Source organism: Vidua chalybeata, chromosome 2 (genome assembly GCF_026979565.1).
Source record: "Vidua chalybeata isolate OUT-0048 chromosome 2, bVidCha1 merged haplotype, whole genome shotgun sequence".
Taxonomy (NCBI): Eukaryota; Metazoa; Chordata; class Aves; order Passeriformes; family Viduidae; genus Vidua; species Vidua chalybeata.
This window is the reverse complement of record NC_071531.1, coordinates 2,491,434-2,513,067: the sequence shown is the minus strand read 5'-3', so window position 1 is coordinate 2,513,067 and position 21,634 is coordinate 2,491,434. Positions and strand designations below refer to the sequence as shown.

General features: G+C 40.2%; 1 protein-coding gene across 3 annotated transcripts in view; it reads left to right on the top strand.

The window, feature by feature from the left end:
* HLCS (holocarboxylase synthetase) overlaps positions 1-21,634 on the top strand; it is a 121,433-nt gene that overhangs the window by 17,376 nt on the left and 82,423 nt on the right. The gene's annotated exons all lie outside the window — the stretch shown is intronic.

The following is a 21,634-nucleotide window of genomic DNA, read 5'->3' as shown; positions in this document are numbered from 1 at the left end:
CAACAACCCCAAAGGCAGCGTTGCAATGAAGAACAATTAAAATGCTGCTTAAAAGCTTAATTAGATCTACACAACTTGATGCTGAATGTAATTTTAGAGGCCAGTATTGATACCAAAACCCAGCATCTTTGTCTTTTCTTCTTTTCTTGCAGAGCAGTTGAGCAAATGGAGAGGGAAATTCTGTGTCCCTGTGGGGAGGGGGGACTCGAGTGTCTGGCACCCACATGTTCAGTGGCAGCTCCAAGCATAGAGATCTGATTTTTTCTGCAGCTTTGCCCTTAAACTCTCAAATATTTGCTTTTTCAGCCATCTCCAAGGATAATTTTTCAGACATAAATGCCGGGATTGTGTTTTATTGCCGGGAGTTTCAGAGTAGGTTTCAAACCAAGGATTTACTCCTTGAAGAATGAGATTTAAATTATTCCCATTAGGAGTTGTTACACCCAAGCATTTGCTCATCTTAAAACTTGAGTAGAATCTCCTCGGGCTCCAATTTTTTTTGGTGTATTTGAGTAATTCAGTAGCTGGGGCAGAATCAGCTCCAGAGCAGATTTCCATGTCTTGATTCTGGGGTGGCATCATCTGCTTTTAAATTCCAGGTCCATTATGTCAGGCAAGAAAATGTGGAGTTACTTTATCCTGAATAAATCTTCCTTTGAGGATGGGAAATTTGAACTCTCAGCTAACACTATAATGAACCCTGATTTCAGGGTACATTTTGAGGCAATTGTTTCTGAAATATTTCCATGCATATTCATGGGTGTTGTAGGACTTGATATTCAATTTCAGGGTTTTTTGGGTTTTTTTTTAATTTTCAGTGCTAAAATCAGGGGTAGTTACACTGAAACTCCAGAGTTTTTATTACAAATCAAGTTTTTGGTTTACAAGTGAACCAAAAATATATAATCTACCAAATGGGAGATTTGCTTGTTTTCTCTTACCCTCAAAGCATGAGCATCATCCCTGCCTTAGAGACAGTAGTACAAAAAACAAGAGCTCTTTGGAATTATTTATTCCAAAAAGGAAATTTGCTCTTTTCTCTGGCTCAGAAGTTACATAAGAGCTGAAAAAAATATTAAATGATCAACAGACTGAGAAACTTGAATAAATCACTGATAAGTCATTTGTGTCCAACATTTTTAATTTTTTTTTAATGTATTATTTGAAATGGGCAAAGACCTTTGTACTTGAAAGCTTTTTCCCAGTTTGTTTCTTGGCTAGAAATGAAAATATCTTCCAAGGCAAAGGAGCTTCAAGGAAAAATAAAATAGATGAAGCAATGTAAATGCATCTGTACCAATAAAAATGGGTATTTGCTGAAGCACCTTACTGGTTTTGGGGACTGGATTTAAAACTTCACCTAAGGACTAATAGATGTGCTATCAACTAAAAATATTTGGCATTTAGCTCTGTGGATTTAGGGCTTTTTTCCATAATAAATTCAAAGGAATTTGTTGGGCTGCAAGGCTTTGAGTTGCCTGTGTGTGCAGGGAGGGTGGGTTTGCATTTGCTGGTTTTGTGCTCTTCCTCCCCACCTCCTCAAATTCACTTTTGTTTCTTTGCAACAAAAACTTGCAAACCCAGAAAGGTCACACAAATCATAAAGCAAACTTTTTTCAGTCTTGGCATTCATGGGAAATGTCAACGTCTGGATTCTGATCCGAATTCCTGCTGTTTGCTGGTGTTGGAGTGTGCTTCTGCAGGGAATTGTTCTCCAAGAATTTGGTTTTTGACAGTGTGTGCCTCATTGTTTTCCTCTTTTTGCTTCATTAGCACTCGGAATAATGAAATTATCTAGGGATTGTGTCCAAATGGAGCAGTTCAGAGCTGCTCTGGCCTGGTTTTTGGATGTCAGTGATACCTCCTCTTGTGCCCAAGTGAACATTTGTAACACTTGTCACACAGTCCCATGGTGGAATAAATTCTGTGTATTTTAGCATCTATTTATTCTTTCTCCCCAGTCTTCCATTACTCTGCACACTTCTATGAATGCAGTTTCCTCATAGAACTGCTGGTTCTTGAGTTAAATTTGTAAACTTTTGGGTTCCAGGTATTTGGTAGAGGTAAAAGCTTAAAAGAAGCTGAGTTTGTGGAGCAGATTTTGCAACAGTCCTGATGCCTCAGGTTTTAGATTTTCTAATTTTCAGATTCTGTGCTGCTTTAGTGTGTGAGTCTGGGCTTCATATTATGGGATGGTGAGCTCTCTGCACAGAGCAGGGAGACAAAACAATTCCTTCTCCAGCTGGGCACCAAGGACAAATGATCCAAAGCTCAGGCCCAGGAGCACAAACAGCGTGGGCTGGAGAGAGGAAAACAAGCAGGATGGGAGTGCCTGGGCTAAAGCTGGAATGGGACAATGAACTGCAAGGTGCAAATGGAGCAGAGCTGATCCCAGTGAGAGCCCCCGGGAGCGCTCGTGCATTTTGGGACCATTTTGGTTCCTCTTGGCTGCAGCCCTGGCTGGGCTCTGGTGCTGCCCAAGGTGGATCCATGGAGGAGATCCTTTAATAAATCCCTGCTTTATTCTTTAGCTCTGCCCAGCTCTGCTCTAGCTCAGCCTTCCCAAGGCATCAGTCCAGGTCAGGATGCTTTTCCCAGGTACTTCAATGCAGAATGAGTCACAGATTCCCAGAATCATCAAGTCTGGAAGAGCCCTCCAGGATCATCCAGCACCATCACCCCAAACCCTGTCCCCAAGGGCCACATCCAGACTCCTCTGGGACAATTCCAGCGACTCCAAACCTCCCTGGGCAGCTCATCCCAAGGCCTGACCACTCTGCCAGGGAAATTTTCTTTCCCAATCTCCACCCTGAGCTGTCCCTGGTGCCATTTGAGGCCATTTCCTTTCCTCCTTTCCCTGTCCCTCCTGTCAGGAGCTGTGCAGAGCAGTGAGGTCCCCCCTGAGCTTCCTTTTCTCCAGACTGAGCCCCTCCACCTCCATCAGGATTTTTCCAGACCCTTCCCAGCTCTGTTCCATTGCCTGGACACGCTCCAGCCCCTCCAGATCCTGTGTGAGGTTTTCCTTTTCATGGCTCTCTTCAGATGCTAAGAGCTCGCTTGAATCAGTGAAGGACATTAGATCAATACCTTGCCTTGAAAAATTGTTTTGTTCTCAAACAAAAAAATCCTTTTGCCTGTGTTCAGGGAAGGAGAATGGAGCTGGGAAGAGGCTGGAAAACCTGTCCTGTGAGGAGAGGCTGAGGGGGCTGGGGAGGTTCAGCCTGGAGAAAAGGAGGCTCAGGTGGGACCTCACTGCTCTGCACAGCTCCTGACAGGAGGGGCAGGGAAAGGAGGAGAGGGAATGGCCTCAAATGGCACCAGGGGAGGCTCAGGTTGGAGATTGGGAAAGGAAATTTCCCTGGCAGAGTGGTCAGGCCTTGGGCTGAGCTGCCCAGGGAGGTTTGGAGTCACTGGAATTGTCCCAGAGGAGTCTGGATGTGGCCCTTGGGGACAGGGTTTGGGGTGATGCTGGTGGGGCTGGGGTGGCACTGGGTGATCCTGAGGGGCTTTTCCCACTTTGATAATTCCATGATAACAGGAATAGTAACAGTGGCTGCAGGTAGAAGGCATGGAGAAGATGATGAGGATTAATGGCGCAGTCACAGGAAAATTTTTCAAGAAAATTTTTTTTCTTTTTGTTCAGAGGCAACATTTTGAAGCAACCCTATAGTGCAACATGGCTGTGAAACTATGAAAGGCTTTTTACTGATTTGTGAGACCAAAATTGAACTGGACAATTGAGAGATTGTTTATCCTGGTGGGAAACAGGATTTGAGTGACAAATGAGCTTTGTTTGTGCTGCCTCCTGTAAATATGGCTTTGAGGTGTAGGAGGGCAGGGATGGATGGGAGATTGGGAATTGGGAATTGTTCCCTGGCAGGGTGGGCAGGGGCTGGGATGGAATTGCCAGAGCAGCTGGGGCTGCCCCTGGATCCCTGGCAGTGCCCAAGGCCAGGTTGGACACTGGGGCTGGAGCAGCCTGGGGCAGTGGGAGGTGTCCCTGCCACGGCAGGGCTGGCACTGGGATCATCTTCAAGGTCCCTTCCATCCCAGTCCATTCTGGAATTTTCTAATTATTGGAAGTCTGGATTATCTCCTAAATTGCTCGCTCTCAAAACTTTCTTCAGCCTCTTTCCTGGAGCTGTTTTGAAGGGAGCCCTGGGGTGCTGCAGGCATTCACCAGCACTGAGCAGTGTCCCTGCCCAGCTGAGCCACTTTCCTGTTGTCATTCTGTTCAAATCCCCAGGAACTCCTGCTGCTCCCAAAGCTGGATGCAGCTGAGGCTTTCCCTGCATCTCCTGCAGTGAGGGGAAGGAGTTTGCCAGCAGGGGACACTTCTGAGCTGGATTTCAAGGGGAAGAACAGGGGAGGGATGGAAAGCATTTTTTAGTGTGTTATACATAGATTTGCATGAAAATACCTTTGCATGTTTGCAGCAACTGCCCTGTATAAAATTTCCTCAGTTTTAAAGCAGCCTTTGAAATGCCACAGGACTCGATGGCATGTAGTGTCAGAATACAGTAAAACATCCTCAGTTTAGAAATCTTGGTGGGAGGTGAAGGGAATTCCAAATGCGGAGCCAGGTAATTCCAGGTGCTGGTTAAAAGATACCTTTTCCTTTTCTGCTGCTTATCTTCTGAATATTTCCCATGTATTCAGGGGAGAGGGAAAGGGAAATCTGGCAAACATTGCCTTTATTTTGCACTTCTCCACTTCAAATTTTGTTTTCCTTCCTGCAGGATGGCAGCAAACATGCTGTTCCTGTTAAACAAGCATGAAGCACATTTGTAGGCACATAATAATGAACAGCATTCTTACTTTGCATTATGGTTTGTAAACAACTTTTGGGCCATGTGTTGATTCAATAAATGTTTTTGTGGATCGTTTGGAAAATGCAGGAAGCTTTGAGGAGTGGAAGAAAGTATGCTGTTTATAGTAGTCTCCATAAAAAGGGTCTTTATGCTGCTGTGAGAACTAAAAGTTAATGCCTTTTGTACCGAGTAGCATTTAATCTTTCTGTGGAGCTAACTCTGATGTGAAATTATGATGTGCTGGCATCTGACCAAAGTGCCACTCATGGAATTGGATTCTCTCATGTTTCAAGGCTGGCTTCGAGTCAGTGTGCATGATACTTCACAACCACTTTCTTCAGCAGGCATGCTCCTTCTGTACTGGAGAGAATGGAAAATTTCATTATCCCCCCCCAGAATGGCTTATGTAATATATATTTAAAACATTTGTGATCTCGGTCTGCTGCTGACTTCTCACTCTTGAGATGACAGAGAGCAGCACCAGGCCTGAGCATTTCTTGAGTACAGGTTACTCAGCAGAGTGCTGAGGCTGCCTTTTCTTAGTTTCACTTTTATCTTGGAGTTTGGGATGGGGATCTAAATTTAAAAAGTCAAACCCTCGGTGGCAGATTGATCCAAATTCAGGCGTCACGTTCTGCCTTGGTGTGAGGGCTGTAGTTCAAGTGGCTGGGTGTGGATTTTGTTTCAGCACTCCTGATAAAGCTCTTGGAGCCAGGGCTGCCCTGGAGCAGACGGGGGATTTTGGAGGGCAGGAATCCCTGACTTGTGACCACGCATTTGGCACCGCTCTGACCTCACTGGTAAAGATCTGACAAAAGTGGAGGATTTCCAAACATTAAAAAAAAAACACCCAAAACCCCCTCAAGATTCCCTGATGTCCATGGGGCCTGCAGCTAATTTATGGAAGTGAGAGTGGGAAAATGAGAGCAGGCTTGGCATCAGCTGGAGCCTGGCGAGATCCTCTCGAGTTACCACTGCTCAGAAATGACGCCTCCTTCCCACAATGGGAAATTGTTGTAGTGCCTGTCTGACAGTTTCATCAGGGCTCCTTTTGTAGCTTCACTTCCCAGCAGATTATGGCCAGGATGGATATTTAATTAACATGTATTTTAATTAAAGGGACGAGTTGGATAAATATAGAGATAAATAAATGTATATAACCAAGAGGAAATAGAAGTGTCCTGTTATATCGCTCTTCAAAAGATAAAAAAATGGAAACTTCAGCTGCTTTTGAAACACTGCATTTGCACCATCCAGGTCTTCTGAATTTGTATTTTATTCCTTTGAAACACTCAGTTTGCAACATTTAGTCTTCTGAATTTGTATTTTATTCCTTTGAAACACTGCATTTGCACCATCCAGGTCTTCTGAATTTGTATTTTATTCCTTTGAAACACTCAGTTTGCAACATTTAGTCTTCTGAATTTGTATTTTATTCCTTTGAAACACTCAGTTTGCAACATTTAGTCTTCTGAATTTGTATTTTATTCCTTTGAAACACTGCATTTGCACCAGCCAGGTCTTCTGAATTTGTATTTTATCCCTATTACATTTGCACCATTCAGGTCTTCTGAATTAGTATTTTATTCCTATTATATTTGCAACATTCAGGTCTTCTGAGTAGATGTTTTATCCCTTTGACAATCCAGTTGTCCAGTAATGTGCAGAAAAAAACCCCTTGTCTACAACACAGAGTTTATTATTGAAATGTATCAAGCTGGATTTATTCTGGAGAATGAAGATTGGAGTTTAATTGGAGTTGCTGATTCAAAAGACACCAAAAGACTCCAAAAAAAACCATTATCAGCTGTGCCAGCAGTTGATGGGGAAGGGACTGCCTTAGAGATTGCTCAGTTCATCCTTTGCCAGTTCATTTCCAGCCATGATTTCTGACATGTTGAGGAAATCAGGAGATTCCAGGTGCAGGGGCAGTGGAATTTGGCATGTGCCTGTCTGACTGACATGATGCAGTTCTTAGAGTGGAAAGCTGATTAAAGAGCAGCTGTTAGCTGAAATCAGAAAGTTTGCTGTAGTTCCTACTGCAAGAGTGCTGTGAAAGCTCTTTTTTTTAATTTTTTTTTTTTTTTTGGGGGGGGGGGTTTGCAGTGGGTGTTCCCAACATGTTTTACTTCAATAAACCACTGTACTCACTTGGACTTGGACTGGTGACATGAATGACAAAGGATTTACAGGAATATCGAGGCAAGGTTTTCTCAGAAGGAAAAAAAAAAAAAAATCAGAATACATCTTGTGCTGTCTGTTTTCATGGTACTTATATTTTTCTTCTCCCTGGAAAAGTGTCCTGTCAGGGCAGCCTGTGTTTTACAGTTAGATCATCCAGAGCTGTTCTTCACAGGATGAGGTGATTTAATTTCAGGAATTTCAGCTGGTCACAGTTTTATCTCTGCCAGCATTTCCTAGAGGATCCACAGCAGGGATGAAGTTTGGTCCTGCACCTGTAGAATTCCATAATTCTAGATACAGCTTTGTGTGTTAGTATGTTTAAAAAGATGCAATTATTTCAATCTATCATTTTATTGTATTAGTCATATTGGCCACCTCAAGTCTCAGAAATTATCTCCTTTCTTTACCCATTTCTTACTAAATAAACAAGATAATAAAAGTGAGTCAAGTGCCAGAGGCCCAGAGGAGACCAGAGAAACTCCAGCCCTGAGAAAAGTTGGGATGAGAGTTCTCCGTGGAGTGTGTAAATCAGAGCATGCTCCTTGACTGATGAGGATAAGAACTTTTTTTTTTTTTTTTTTTTTTTTTTTTTGGAGAGAAAAAATGCAGGAGGAAGAGCTGGTGGATCTGGTTTGATAGCAGATGAAAAAGCAGAGAGGCTGTGTGGGAGGAGGAGAGAGGGGAATGGGGCAGCAGCTGAAGAGCAGAGGTAAGGAGTAAGGCTTGAACAAGGAGAAAATAACTTTATTACTGCATTTTCTAGCATTCCTACAGCTGCTGGTTGTTATCTACGTATCTCATAATTTTAGCTATAAAAACTGTGCTGCTTTGGACTGATGGTTTCACTAAAATGTGGGACAACGTTGGGTTTTCACAGCTTGTTTTACTGAGAATCACTTTTCCTGCTCTAGTGTCTGTACTAAATTGTCCTGCTGAATTTATCTAAGAAATGTTTCAAGGACTACTTCCAAAAAAGTAAATTTAAAAAAATTTAAATTAAAATTTTAAAATTTTAAAAATTTAAAAATTAAAAAAAAAATTAAATAAAAATTTACAATTTTTTTTTTAATTTGTAAAAAAAACTGAAGAAATGTATAATTAAAGTAATAAGGCATTAGCAGGATCAGTGTCGAGGAGATTTTAACATGGAAAAGAATACTTTCTTCACTTGGAGAGTATTAATTGTAGTAAATTTATGATTTTTGCACGTGGTGAGAACTTAAATTTGGAGTTTAGATCATTTGGATCATAGAAACCGAAGTCTTTTGAAGTGGGGTCACAGATTGCTGAGTCTCAAAAACGTTTGCTGGGCAAACGACCCACATGTACATTTTTAGTCAGCTTTTTTCCTTTGAATGTAGATTTACTTACAGAATTCCATGCCTTAACAACTTCAGACAGAGACATGAAATGAAAACGAAGAGAAAGAAATAGAGATTACAGATATATATGGATATTAATTTGGATTACTGAACCAGTCACTTATGGCTCCTTTTTTTTTATTTTTTGGGATTGTTTTTTTGATGTTAACACTTGCAACAAAGAAATTAATCACAATTTCTTTTGTAATTTACCATCCAACTGGTGAACAGGTCGTACAAAAAGTTACCTTGGTCTCATGATTCCAATAATTTCAAGGAAGAGCAGCATTCAGCTGGAGAAGGTGTTAAGAGCTGTGCCTGGATGTTCCCTGCTTATGGAATAAAGTCAAGTTTTAGGAACTAAAAAACATCTCTAAGATCCTCAAGAGTTTTAAAAACTGCTTTGTGAGAGCAAGTCTCAGCATTTCCACGGAGTCAGAATCGATACAAATTAATTCCAGGAGGTATTTCTGAAATTCTTTTGCAAGATAAGGAGCAATAATTGCATTTGGATGCACGATTGTCAAGATCTAAATAAAAAAATTGCGTCTGGCATGTTTTGACTTCAGAACTTATTACATGAAGTGAGCAATTACCCCTGCATTTTTCTGGTCTGGAAGACATTTCTTCTTTCCAAGATGGAATTGTTGGTTTTAGGACTAGTGGGTGTAGCAGCAGCTGCAGGGAGAGCTTTTATCTGGTTGTTTTCCATTTTTTTAACTGTGTTTTAGGTGTTGGGATCTCAGTACAATTATTTGCTGATGGAAAAGAAACAAATGGTAATTCTTATTTTTTTGCTTCCTTGGAGAGAGGGGCACTTTCCCAAAGTTACCACGAGCAGTATGAGCTGCAAATTAAAATCAATATTTGAATTTACAAGGTTTTTGTTAGAAATACCTGGAAACATTTAAAACTGCCCTTCTGCCTTTAGAATATTTGTGTCATTAATTTAAATGAACATAGTTGGGAGCTTTTTGCAGCTATGGGAGGTTTCTCCTTATTTTCCTTTTTCTTCCTCTTGTAGCCTCTTTTTTCTTCCTGTTTTAGCCTCTTTTCCTTTTCCCTCCTGTTTTAACCATTAGTAACACATAGTGATATTAACAGATACTGATAATAGCACATTTTGAAATTAAAACACACGTGGGAGGGTAAGTGTTGGATTTGGTGTTTCAGTCCAGTGGAATTTCTGAATCTCCAGAAAAGATAAGGGTTTGCTTTTGGTACCTCTGCAGCATTTCTGGAGGTGGAAGTGGACTTTTCTCCAAATATTTCCGAGCTTTTTCCTATGCTGCACAATCCACTCTGTTTAATTAGCAGATTGGGCATTTTTGAACTGCATTTAACTTTATTATAATTATTGCTGCCCTTATTGCTCCATAGAAAAAAAAAAAATTCTTCGTCTGTTCAAGGCCATTTTTTCCTCTTAGAAGCATTTGGTGATTTGCTGGTATTTGATAATTTTGCTGGTAGAGTTTAACTTTCACAACCACTGTCACAATCCTCTTTTTTTTTTTTTTTTTAATCACTGGTTTGGCAAACTGAAAGTAAATATCAAACTTTAAACTCAAAATTAAATAAATTTTTGACTGTTTTGCTCGCAGTCTCCTGTTTCCCCAGAAATTATGTTCAAAAAGCAAAAAGCTGTCCTTATTTAACCAAAGATAAATTAATTAATCACTAAATATCACTTATTGATATAGATTTTGTCTGGTTTTTGTGCAACTATGCTGGAAGTGCATTTTAAACTCCTTTTTTTTTTTCTCTTTGCATTTTAGTACTGATTAAAGTAATCCCTGAAACTTCTTCCTTGAGGACAATTCATTTTTAGAAGTTGCCCCTTTAACTTGGGACTATTTATTATAATATAATGATTTTCAACAAAGTTGGTTTGTATTTAATCAGTTAAAAGTTTATCTTCGGAGTGGATTTGTGGTAGAATTGAAAATTTCGCATCCTTTTGTGCCACTGAAAAGAAAAACAGCCAAGGTCAGGGCAGTCTTAGAAAAGCAAGGACTGAAACAAAAACCCTTCTGAAGTGGAGAACCTGGACAGGATGAAGATGAATCCTTGCCTGGATTAATGCAGAATTTGAGTGTGAAAAGTCACCTTTTTCAGGTGTGCAATTCGGATGAGTCCTGAAAACCACGAGTGGGGGATGTGTGCAGGCACTGAGGTTGGGTTTCAGTCACAGCTGGGAGTTCTCTCTGGGCTGTGCTGCACTCGGGATTAACTCCTGCTCACGGGTGTGGAGCACAAATACCTGCAGACACAGGTGGTTATCCTCAGAAAAACCCAGGAGAATCCAAAATCCTGCAGAATAAAGAATGTGCTGTTGGCAGAAAAGCCCCTCCCTGCCCATCTTCGGCTCTGCAGGACAATTCTCATGCACTGCCTCAGCTTGGCTCTGTCCCTGTCTGATTCTTTGAGTGCCTTTCCCCCAAAATCCTCAATTTCAGTGCTGAGCTTTCCTTTGGGAAATCCCAAAGGAGGAGGAGCTCGTGGTGTGTTGGACTCGAGGCAAACCTTGGGTTTGTTCCATAGAGCTGGACCTCGTTTTGTAAGATTTAAATGAGTTTTATGTCCAGTTTTAAAGGAGAAATTGAATTTGAGGTGTTTCTTTCCCCGTTTCTCCCTGAAATACTTCCAGCTCCCTGCGGAGGCTCTGGAGCTTGTTCTTGGATCCCTAAATCCAAGGTGCAGCCTAGGATTGGATCTCCATCTTCCTGGGTTTCCTCTGGGGGAAAAATGGAACTCCTGTTGCTCGGAAAAAGGTTCAGTCCCAGCAGGAGGGAGTGTTGCATCTGAAAAAGGAGAAAATAATGACAATGGGTTAAAAACCACACGGCTGAGAGAACTGCAAATGGAATTTGTATCATCCTTTCCCCACAGCTGAGCACTGTGTGGATACTGTGCTTAAATATTGTACTTTCAACCATGTTTTGTAAGAAAAAAATATTAATTTCTGATAAACTGGGCATTAGTGAGGCTTCTTTCAAGGTTCTCTATTTGCTGTCCAAGTTTTACATTGCTGTGTATGTATGTGATGTATTTTTGAAGCGTGAAGCTTCTTCGATACTCAGCTAGATAAAAAGCAGATTTACTTTTTAAATTTCTTTTTTAATTTCTCTTTTTTTTTTTTTTTTACTTAAAAAAAAATAACCCCATGCTGTCCTATTTTTTTTTTTTTTTTAATCTTTGATTAGCAAAGATTTAAAATGAAAATTAGTGGTAGCGTAATACTGGGTTTTGGAGCAGGAAAACAGACCAAGCGTATTCTTGCTATTTTAGCATAAAATTCCCAAGAAATTCTTCCTTCCCAAGAAGTTCCTTTTGGAATTTGGAGACCACTCTGCCAGCCTGAATCTGTTTTAGAAAGAAATAAAAAAATCCACTGCCCATGTTGAACATCAGCTGTGCAGTTTTGGAGCAGTGCTGGAATCCCCGAGTCGTGGAACTTTTAAAATTTTTATTTTACTTTCTTTTTTATTTTTTTTAAATAATCCCATGCTGTCATGTGGATTTTTGTAAAATATTCCTGATTAGCAAAGAGATCTTTAATGAAAATTAGTGGTAGCTTAATACTGAGTTTTGTCTTTGGGGCAGGAAAACACACCAAGCATATTCTTGCCATTAAAGCATATAATTCCCAAGAAATTCTTCCTTTCCAGGATGTTTTTGGGAAACAACTCTGCCAACCTGAATGTGTTTTAGAAAGGAATATAAAATCCACTGTCCATGCTGAATATCAGCAGTGCAGGGGTTTTTTTTTGTGGTTTTTTTTTTTTTTGTTTTTTTTGGTTTTTTTTTGGGTTTTTTTTTTTTTTTAAAAAAAAAAAAAACCAATCCCATGCTGTCATGTGGATTTTTGTAAAATATTTCTGATTAGCAAAGAGATCTTAAATGAAAATTAGTGGTAGCTTAATACTGAGTTTTGTCCTTGGGGCAGGAAAACACACCAAGCGTATTCTTGCCATTAAAGCATATAATTCCCAAGAAATTCTTCCTTTCCAGGATGTTTTTGGGAAGCCAAAAGTCAACCTGAATACATTTTAGAAAGGAATATAAAATCCACTATCTATGCTGAACATCAGCAGTGCAGTTTTGGGGAGGGGCTGTGCTGGAATTCCAGAGTTGTACTTTTAAATTTTTTTTTTTTACATTTTTTTTTTTTTTTACTTTAAAAAAAAAAATAATCCCATGAATGTCAGTGTGACACAGTGGGGAGGTTTTTTTTCCCTCAAAAAAGGCAAAAATGAGGTCCAGCTGAAAGCTTGTTGGAGTTTAAAGTGTGCTTAGAGTGCTAAGAGGAGAATCTTTGGCTCCTGTGCTGCCATTTCGTATTCATGAACACTAAATTCATTCACATTTGATGTGTGTAACCCTGCTGAAAGGCCAAAAAAAAAAAAAAAAAAACCTTCTGGAAAAGCTTCAGCTAAGAATTGGGTATTATCAGTGAGCAGAAAAAATATTTTCTTATTTACTTTAATCATTCTACTGCTAATTCCAAGATTTTCAACAAACAATTTTGTTGTTAGCTTAAAAAAAAAAACAGGTTTGGTACCAAATAAAAATAGTATTATGTGATAGCTGTTGAAGAGAGCCAGTTTTAGCTCCTGAATATATTGCATCTAATTTATTGCCCTATTAGCTGAGAACAAAATTCTTCTGTATTTTTTTCCCTAGTCCATACAGAATACTTTTGAGAGTCATTTAATATATATGTACAGCATTTGGGGTTAGATTTATATCTTAATTTATTCTTCCAAACATGACTTTGATTATGTCGTTTAAAAAAAAAGAAAAATCAACCCACTTTAATATGCGTCGTGCTCAGATTTTTGTGTAAAAGTGGAATGTCTTTTCCTTTCTGCCTGGGCTTATTTTTAGCCCAGTTGCACACAGGTTTAATTTACTGTAGGCTTTTCCTTCAGAAAAATACCAATTTTATTGCAAAGTAGGTGTCACGAAGAATTAGAACGCCCGACCCGTAATTTCTCACAGCCTTTTTTCTGGTAGGATAAATCAGCAGCTGGCAGAAGGCTGATTTATCAGCCTTGGGGTGAAGTGCTACGTGGTGATGTTGTGTCAAAGGTGGACCTTGTTCCTCTGCGTCCTTTCCCCCTCAAAAGCAGATTTATGGGCTGGCCCAGCAAACGTGTCCCAGTTACTGGTGTGGGACCAGTTCCCCTCTCAGAGCTGCCCGTGCACTCGCTTCGTTTCTGAGATTCAGGACTGCTGGTAAAGGAGATTTTTAGTATCCTGTGCTTTAAAATAAAATTTGGTCATTTACTGATAGTGAGCCTCAACTTGGATTTCTGGGTGACGCGCCGACGGTGCATTTGTGATAAATTAGAGAAGCCTTTCTTTTGTTCTTGTGTGTGCATGTGGAGCTGGCTTAGCACTAATAAAACATTTTAAAATATTTTAGCACAACTCCACGTTGCTCTTTTTCACCCCGAGACACAGGCTGAGCTGTAAGTTCTGCTTTTAGCAGAAACCTTGAGTAGGTCAAAACCAGCCAGGAGAAACGAGCTCCGCGTCCTAAAACCCATCAAATTAAGGAGCTTTTGTTTCAGTAGACTGTTGGCCTTTCAGATGGAATATGGTTCCCCTCCCAATGTCATGGGCTTTTTTTTTTTTTTTTTTTTTTTTTTCCACATGCATGGACGGCCCCAGGATTTTTTTAGGGTTTTTTGGTTTATTTTACAGCTACGCTTTCAGTCCTGGATGACGTTTAGCCTTTGACCCAGGCACTTTCTTACAATAAACAGTTTGTTGATGAGAGCAGCTGCTGGGAAGATTGTTTCCAGACTGTTCTGCTGCAGCTGAGGAAGGAAAGGCAGCAAAATCTGGGATGCACCTTACAGCCTCCTCCCTGTTCCTCCCCTCTAAGCTGGTTTGTGCTGAGCAAGCCTCCAGCACCGATTCCCATCCTTGTTCTGGCATCCCACTTCCCAAGTGGAACGCTCTGCAAAAGCCAGGAGAGGTGCAGATAAAACAAACCTGCTGTGAAGACCGTGATTCATTTCCTTATGTATTATTTTTAACCCGTTTACTCTGATTTTTTCATTATTTTTCTCTTCAAAAGTAACATCCTGGCTTGTTCTCCATCAGTCACTGAATCCTGCCCTGGGCCCTGCTGCCTGTTTCCCAGGATGGGCTGCTGCCCGTTGGGCAAATGAATTTTCTGCCTACACACGGTGCTTTTTAAAGCTAAATTTAATTTTGGATTCAGATTTAGGCAGGGATTTATGAGCAGTTGCTGGATGTGTAGTCCAGGAATGGGTTGAAATCGAAGATGCTTCGTGTTCAAGGAGATGGGGCTGCAATGGAGAGGATAAGGATACCTTGCAGCACTTTGTTAAAAATCTTTCCCTTTTTTGGATGAAGTATTCCACATATCAGTTGGGAAAATGGATCCACTGTGTTTATGTAATGCAATACTTGTTTTTAAAAACACTCTGAAGAGTGGAGACAAAAATAAGTGTCTGGAATGATCTTTCAGAAATGATGAGCTTTTTCTGCCTCTCTTCAGCTAAATAACCACCCAAACCCAAAATAACCTCTGGAGACTCCTAAAAAATCAGGTTGGTTGGGAATTCAAAAAGTGACCAACCCTGCCATCTTTCTGAATGTTCTTCTGTCCTTTGTGCAGTCCAAATCTCCTGCTTTGCACCGTGTCCGAGTTTAGGAAATATAAAAATATTATTAATAAACTGAACCAGATTTCCAGGCTGTGCACAATCCTGGGAATGCACAGCAAGTACCAGCCAAGTAACTCCAGTTCATGAGAACGTGAAATGAAAATGTGCCTCAGTTGTAGGACAATAAAATCTTTATGAAGTTCTTCAGGCCATGGGGAAAGGAGGGAGCGGAGGAGAAATGGGGATTTAAAAGGTTTTTTTACCCTGTGAGCAAAAACACCACTGCTGAAAATAATGGCCTGAAATTAATTGTCAGCAGTTCATATTAAAGGAGTTTTCTAAAAGCGTCCTAAAAACTGGATTGATTCGAGTACTTTGCGTATTTCCAGATTCTGAATGTGTTGTAAAGAGGTTTTTGTGTTTAAAAGTTCTGTTTGTTGCCTTAGAAAATCCATCTCCGAGCTTGCACTTCCTAAAGTCTGGAAGGGCAACACTGAGGACTCTGGGTGTGAATGTGCAGTTTGGGCATGTTATTAAATAGTAATGACATCAGCATTGAAATTATTATTTTTTTAAATTATTTTTATTATTATAATTTTTATTATTATTATCTAATGAGATCTAATACCCATTTTTCATCCTCTCCACTTTCTCTGTGATCACCAAGAGATGATCTTTTCCTCATTTCTCTACCAAATTTCTGCACCTGGTTTTTTTTTTTTTTTTTTCCCTCTCATTTCTTCAGACTTTTCCTACAGGAAAAGTTGTTGTACTTTGCTTTTAAAGGGAAAACAATGCATTTTAATGACAGATTGAGGTAGTAACTTAATATATAGCTACCTTAATATATATATATATAACTTTAGACTTAATATATAGTTACCCTACCTCATTAAAAGGTAGGGTTTGAAATGAATAAGAAGAGCAGATAACTTCATTTTTCCTGCATATTATGTGTATTTACAGTAAGTAAATATATTTCTATGTTGAGATATTTATATATATATATATAATAAAAATCTTAATATATATTGATATATTTATATAGTTTTGGTCATGTTAAATACTGTTTCTATGAGATGGAAGAGATGGAAGCTCTCCAGTGGTTAATTTAAATTTAACACCTTGAAACCTGCAAGGCTGTTGAGAAAAGCTGTGTAAGACAAGGAGCACATGGAGACATTTTTGGTCTCCATGTGTGTGAATTTTTACATTTCAAGTTGAACTCAAAGAACAACCCTTCATTAAAATATTTCCTTTCCTGTCAGTGCTAACAGAGAATCCATAGGGATGAAATACATACATTTGAGATCCTCTTTGAATTGTATAATACTCCTTTGGGAGCAGGCAATTCTGGAAAAAAAAAAAAGCAGATTTTAGTCCTATTGGAGGTGTGATGTCTGGTTTTGCTCCAGACAGGCTCCTCTAAAAATTGGGTGCTTTATGCCTGTGTAATCCTCATTTGCTTGCAGTTCAGAAAAATAAGCATAAATAAATAAATAAATATATATATATATATATATATATATGTTTTTGTGTGTCTATATCTATATATATCTATATATCTATATATATCTCTATATATCTATATATATCTCTAGATATATTTTATATATATATATATATAAATAATTTAATCACTCCATCAGCTGATGATACACGAATCAGCGCATCAACTGGAAAGTTCTCAAAAATAGAGAGAGTTCATTTAACTGGAGATCTTTATATTTTATACAAAAGAAGGAAAAAAGGGTTTTATTTCAGTCATGTTCTGTGTCTCCAGAAAGTGAATATTTGGCCTCGCTTCACAAGTACAATGTTTTAATCCCAATGTTGAAAGCATCACGGTTCAAATCCCCTCCTTTTCCCTCACAAGAGAGGAGGGAGCTGGTGGAAAATGTTTGCTTTTTTGGCATTGTATTTTTAGCTTTCGTTTCGTTTCGTTTCGCCTCCGTGTTTTTAACAGGAACCAAATTAAAATGGAATTTAATAGGAACCAAATGAATTTGGGCTGCGAGTGAATTTTTGTCTTAACAAAGAATTCCATTGATGGGGAGTTTCAGGCCCATCGTTGGGGTTTGGTAGGAAAGAGCCCATCCCAAATCTGCCCAGTTAAATTGCATTTATCTGTGTACATGAACATGCAGATAAAAATAAAAAAACCACATCCAAATCCTGTCTATATAAACAGATTGTAAGAATAAAGCCTTGGATTTGGGTTTATTTTGAACCATTATAACTGGGTGTGCTCGGTGCGCAACTCGCATTGTTTGACAGAGCCCAGGTGCAAATAAAACCTTCTCCATCAGGAGCTGTAATTTGGTGTTACTTTATACCACAACAGAGAAGGCTCCAGATGCAGCTGCGTTTTGTCTCCCTCTTCCCTCCTTGTTCAATCTCAAGCTCTAAGTGAGCGTTGAGGAAAAGTGAAACTTAATGGTTAAGAAATGAAAAAGAATTTTCAACAGCGAAAGCAAACTTCTGTTGCTGAGCAGTTTCTGCGCACACCTGACCAAACTCTTAAAATTAGAGACAGCAGATGTGAAATCATAAATAAAATGCAGCTTTTGCCCTTCCTTCTTTGCGTTACAATTAGCACAATTTGTGCTGATGAGTGGAGGGGCTGAGGGTCTGGAGTGTGCAGTAGCTGTATTTGGATTTCTGGGAATTTCGGGGATTCCTGCCCTCTGCATCTCCCTTCTTGCTCCGAGCTTTTCATTCAGTGCCACTCTCAGTGTGAGCAATCAGAGTGCTCCTGGTGTGTCCCTGGCTACAGGATCAGGGCTTGGAAATTCCCAATCTCTCCTTGGTTCCTTTTAAAAGATTTCAATTGAGCTTTGGAGTGTGGAGAATTTATTAGTGGGAGGTGTTGGGTGGTTTCTGTTGGTGCTTTTCTGCTTTTGGTGACTTTTTTTTTTTTTTAGAATGCATTGAAATTACATTTTTTTACCATTTAAAATACAGGTAGAAACATTTTCTTCTTATAAATATTAAACTTGTAGATGAATACTGAGTAGCTCTCTTGTCACCAAGCTCTTTGGTTGGCATGAGAAATTTAATTCTCACTTTGAGAAAGAAGGGAATATCTTTGCCTTAGGGATTGTACACTTGAAAAGTGTGATTGGAAGAAAAAACCCCCACGGTTTTATAGGAAATAATGGCCTTGGGATGAAGGAAAACAGGGTTAAATTAGATATTAGGATGAAATTGTTCCCTGGGAGGGTGGGGATTCCCATGGATCCCTGGCAGTGCCAAGGCCAGGTTGGACACTGGGGCTTGGAGCAGCCTGGCACAGTGGGAGGTGTCCCTGCCATGGCAGGGGTGGGATGGGTGATCCTTAAAATCCCTTCCAAACCCTTCTGGGATTCTGTACCTCATGAAAAATTTGACTTGGCTTCAGTTCTCCTGCCCAAACCTGATGAAGAACAGTTTCAGAATTTATTTGTGCCACCCTACAGCCAGTTCAGTTATTAAATTCACAAAGCCTCTCACTGGTGGGTTGTGAAATCCAGATTTTCCACCGTGGTGTGCGTGAGTCGCTGCAGATCCTGTCAGAGCCTGAACACGGAACAGCTGCAGCTTCTGGGATTCCAGAATCCTTTAAATCTCGGAGCAGCATCTTCCAGGGTTCCCAGGACAGCCGTGTCCAGCAGTTTGGGTGTTCCCTGCCCTGGGCTGCTCCCAGAGGTGTCCAGGAGGTTCCTGAGCCAGCACCTCTCGTGTCAGTGGCCACCAGAGGCTGCTGCAGAACGGCAGATGCTGCTGCACCAGGAGAGGCTGGGAATTCCAGCCGGATCCTCAGCTGAAATCCCACAATTCTGACAGGATTATATTCCTGCTCATTGGAGCAGAAATTAACCCTGACTTCACATATAAGTTTATTTCGTTCTACAATAATGTTCTATTTTCTGTGCCAGTGTGACTGTGGGATGTTCAGCATCCCTGGAACTTTGTGTGAATGAAGTTTTTTACAGTAAAAATTAATTTTTCTATTGTGGCCAGTGCTTGAAACTTTGTTAAAAATGTAAATCCGTATTTCCTTAGGAATTTGTAAAAATCCCCATCCTTGATTATGTGTTTATATCTTTGATCAGCTCAATAAGCACATGGACATTATGGGGGAAATCAGCTTGAGAGTTACACTCATACAACAATCCTTAAATGGTTCAGGATGTGTTAGAAGCAGCAAAATCAAGGAGTTTGCCTAAAATCTAAAATCTATGGAGAAAAATCACTTGAAATAATACACTCAGGAGAGTAAATGGTTGGAATTGTGTGACATATTTCTAATAATGGAGCAGCACACAGAAATAGGTGCTATTTTGTTCTTTCCAGAAAATATTCTGTGGCAAAAACACACCATCATTTCTGACACAGCCTCAAGCACCTTCATTATTTATTTACAGTGTCATCACACTTTAATCACCTTTATTTTGTAACTTCATTTCTGTCAGACTGTAAACCCATCCTTAGGTGAGTTCATTCTGGGAGACTTAAACCCAGTTTTAACTTTGGGTGAGTTAAAATTCTCTTTCTGTGTGTAGGACTTGCACATCCAGTGCTGCTGAGTGAATTTCTGTGTTTGGAAAGCAATAGGAAAACAGTCTCTGATTAAGCAGAGTTTTTCCATGTTCTCCCTGACAGAAATGAAAGCTGTAATTTTTCTAAATATCAGTTACAGCCAATCACTTACTGCGGGTATGTAAAACAAGTGGGATAATGTGTAAGGAATTTATTTATTCTGTCAAAGCTCTGAGTGAAGGTGCAAGTCAAAGAAATGCTCACAAAACCCTTCATCATCATCACATCATCATTTATGATGCAGAGCAAAAAAATAAAAAAAAAAAAGGAGGGGAAAGGAAATATTTAAAGATATTTTATCCAAGAGTTTAGACAGAAAATATTCAGAGGGAGCTTTAGGAAAGCAAGATATGAGGAGTAATTTCTCTGTAACTAAAATTTAGCTGCTGATTCTCTCTTAGGTTGTCCTGAGGCTTGGAACCAAGTGCTTGACAGAATTTGGGGAAAATTATTGTTTTCTTTGTGTCCTGCTCTGCCACTGGTGCTGCAGGGCTGACAGCACGGGCAGCAAAGGCTGTGAAATTTGAGAGCAGGGGGTGGAAATCCAGAGGAAGGTGTGGGGAACAGGAGCACTTCTCTCACTCCTTCTGCAGGTAGAACAGTGGGATGTGGGAAGGAGGAGTCATCCCTTGGATAGATAACTGTTTATGGGAAGTTTGCTCTCACTTTGTGGGTTTTGAGGAGTTGGGCAGGAGCTCAGAGACATCATGTTCCAGGGCAGGAGAGCTTAGTCCTGCCTTCAGCAGCCGCACAGGAAATGTGTTCCAGTTCCCAGATAGAGCAGGGGTGGGAGTGAGGGCTGTGGGTTTGGTTAGGACCTTCTTGCTTAAAAATCAGATCTCTTCCTCTTGGGCAAGAATCAGTAGTGCCTTGTTTCCAGTCAAATTGAAGCCACAATTTTTTTGTGGTTTCATTTATCACATAAAAGACAACTGAAACTCTCTGAAATTGAAGCTGAGCACTGAGCAGAAAGTCCCAGAATCTGTGTTTGTGGCTGTTCCTAAAGGCGTGGCAAACATTTCATATCAAACCTCTTAAAGCAGAATTTGTTACCTCCAGGGAGAGTGAATGTGGAGCAGTTGGTTCAGGGTGTCACCACAGGGGTACTAATAGTAGTAAATCATCCCTTAGCTGAAGGTATGACCCGTTTTAGCAGATATTCCACTGAGAAATCAGTAAATGGTTTTTTTTTAACTGCTGGTTTAGCCTTCAAATTGAGTCTTCATTGTGGGAAATGGATTTGTAGGGAATTCTCCAAGCCTGGCAGAAGGCTCACACAGTGTGCAAACCTTGAGACAAGAAATGCTGACTTAGAAATGCCATGGAATAGGACAGACATTGCTGAGAGAGAAATCCCAGTTTCAGAGGATGGCCTTGCAAACAAGGCTGGATCCTTTGGAGAAACAGAACTATGAAAGATGCCCTGCAGTGGGACCCAGGAGGGGTAATTTTAGATAATTGGCTTTGAGGCATTTACAGCATGGTGTGGCTAAAGCTGACAGGCCAAGAAACACTTAGAGTGTAATTAAAACACAATATTGTGTGTTGTAATTAGGAAATAGTCAGCTTCTGATTGTGATGGTGTGAATCATAACATCTGTATTGTCTCACCCTTCACATGAGACTGAAAATGGAATAAAAGTTTTTAAAAAACACCTCTCAGCTGCCCCATCTCTGGGTCAGAAAAAGGCTATTGTCCAACACTTAGTGCAGGACTAAAGGGCTTCCTCCAGCAGAGGATCTCAGCACGTTGAAAAACCTACAAGGTGCAGATGAAGGCGTGCACTCCACACTTCAGGATGTAGGAAGACCACTGCAAACCCTGCTACAGAGACAAATTAAGCTTAATTAATCTTCAAAGGAGCGTGGTCTCAACTCTAGGACAGTGTCAAGTAGTCAGGCCAGGCTGGACTAGAACGAGCAGCAGAACTTCGTTTTTGACGAGGGAAAATTTCTTTGTTTTGAAGCAGAAGATTGCTCGAATAAAAATGCTTTTGGAGGAATGTCGGCGTGTCCTCACGTGGGGTGATCTGTCCTCCTCCTCTTGTTGCCC